The 2,590-nt window shown below is 42.6% G+C and overlaps 1 pseudogene; it reads right to left on the reverse strand.

The window, feature by feature from the left end:
• Positions 1-754: 754 nt before the first annotated feature.
• On the reverse strand, positions 755-873 carry LOC133505443 (5S ribosomal RNA; annotated as a pseudogene).
• Between the last annotated feature and the right edge of the window lie 1,717 nt (positions 874-2,590).

The raw sequence follows: 2,590 nt of genomic DNA on the forward strand, positions 1-2,590 counted from the left end.
CCTGAAGGTGGAGGGAGGCGACCCTCTCATCCACCGGGGTAAACACCAATGTACAGGCCCGAGCATGCATCCTGCATGAGTGTACCACTGCACCACTGGAGAGGGTTCCTGTACACTTGTACAATGCAACTGAACAGACAGAGGGCGGTATTACATAAAAAGCCGCCAATCATATTGACAATTAAATTAGAATCGTAAAAAATGACTGAGGGTTCATAGGAAATTTACAATTCTAAATTCCATTGAAACTTTCACTCTATTTTATTGTTTTCACTTTCCCAGAAACATTTCAAACAACTCCTATGTTGCCTATAGGTCTTTTTTTCTTTTCTGGATAAAATCTCAATTGGACTGGTTTAATTACCTTTTGATAAAGAGTTTAAAAAAGATTTAATTTTGAAAAAATATCAGTATATTTGATTTTTCCAACAAAATACTACTTCAAAAACATTACTCCTTGATGAGGTTCATTATATTTCTTCATAAATAATTTGTTAAAGTTTATAGAACAGATGGAATCCAAATTTCTTGCATGGGTATTGCACACAGCACCCCGTTCTGTTTCCCCGAGACCCAGAACGATTCTGATTTATTGCGAGACTAAAGAGACACATCTTCTTCTTCTTTTCCATTGGGCTTGTCGGGTTAGGGGTCCCACTGCGTGACATCTCAGATGAAGGCACATTTGTTGGTCACAGTTTTACGCCGGATGGCCTTCCTGACCCAACCCCTCTCCATTTTAGCCAGGGAATGAAGCTTACAGCACCTGGTATTCCCAGGAGGTCTCACATCCAAGTACTAAGCAGGGCCAAACCCGCTTAGCTTCCAAGATCTGACAAGATCAGGCGTTCTCAGGGTAGTATGGCCGTAAGCTATTAAAGAGGCACATCACTGCTCTATACTATACAATAAAAAAAAAGTGCACCGTTGTCAAAAATTGCTAGATGCACACTGTAAACCAGGGTTGTCAAACTAATTTTTGTCACGGGTGTCACGACCCATCGGAACGGAGGTAGGAGCCAAATGCAGGACTCGGAAGATGCAAGGTAGTTCGTGGAGAAACGTTTATTATTCTGTGGTAGGGGATCGGACAGGGAGTCAGGTGCAGCAGCAGTAGTTGGGACGTCGGGCGAAGAGAGCAGGTGAGCGGGCAGGCAGGAGTCGGTACACAGGAGAACGATCAAAGCAGGCAGAAGTGTCAAAGGACTCAGGCCTACGGGGTTGGTCGGAGAACAGGCGAAGGTCAGTACACACGGGTTGTCGATCAGGGATACGGAAGTACTCGAACGGGGCATCTGGCCCGGACCAGTCGTCATCGAGGTCATATAAATACACAGGATAATTGCCCGCATGAGGCGCAGGTGTGCGCCTCCCAATCAGCGCAACGGCGCGGGCACCCGCACAGCCCGGGCCGGAGTGACAACGGGCCACATTGTAGTTACGGTTTTTCTCAGAGGGCCTTTAAGAGTGTGAAACCATTCATGTCTTTAACTGCTGCAGCACCTTTTCCAAATGAAATTTATGACTTACTTTTGGAATCAGAAATCAGATCTGATGGGGCTTTCAACTATTGTTGTTTGGTAACACAAAAATGCTTGCAATATCTGAACGCTATCATTTATGATACCTCAATTTTAATTTTGGTACAAATTTTAACAAAAATCATGAAAGTGGATACACATGATCTGCCTTTATGTGCCATATCTGGCCCCTGGGCCTTGAGTTTGACACCTGTCCTTTAATCAAATGCCACATTTGCTATCAAGCCACAGAGGAATAATTTATGAATGACCGTATTCTGGTCAAATTAACTTTGGCTTTTGGCTCTTGACACACCAATATGCCCTACTCTACAGACATAATCTTAAAACTGGATAGAATGTCGTCATAGAAAGAAATTGGAGCTAGCAGTACATCTATTTTTTTTATCCATGTGTGCTTGTCCTATATATTGACGTATGATCTAGGCGCATCGGATGTGTTCCCGCGAATAATAAACACAATCAAGCGAAGATGACTGAAAAACAGACATCTTTGGATAACTTTTTTATCTGTCCATAAAAAGGCCACCTGACGAGCCAGAAGAAGACCCCACAACCTCGAAGAAAACAAAAAAACTTCATTTAACAGAGTATACCAAGAATCCCATTTAAATTATGGCTTTTCTGGGGACAAGTCCTCTCTGCATAATATGTGGCCAAATAGCTAGCAAACGAGGCAATGAAGCCTTCAAAGCTCCTTCGGCACTGAGAGACAAAGCACCCAAGAATACAAGAGAAGCCTTTTGAATAAGGTAAAAGCGTGAGCACAAAGGACAGAGACAATTACTTAGTAAAAAGTCACCTTAGTACATGATTCGGGTGGATGAGAGTCCTCATACTGACAAGACAACAGTACTGACTTGTGTCACAGATTTATCAGGAGGACGTGCATGAGGAGATGTTATGTGCACTGTTGTTGTCAAACACAACGGCTGCAGAAATATTCAAGTCTCAGAATCATTATATTTCACAGGAAGACTACAGTAAAATGTGAATTACAAATGAGAAATTACGTTATGCTTGGTGAAAAGGTACACTTTCTCTATAAC

Source organism: Syngnathoides biaculeatus, chromosome 8, assembly GCF_019802595.1.
Source record: "Syngnathoides biaculeatus isolate LvHL_M chromosome 8, ASM1980259v1, whole genome shotgun sequence".
NCBI lineage: Eukaryota > Metazoa > Chordata > Actinopteri > Syngnathiformes > Syngnathidae > Syngnathoides > Syngnathoides biaculeatus.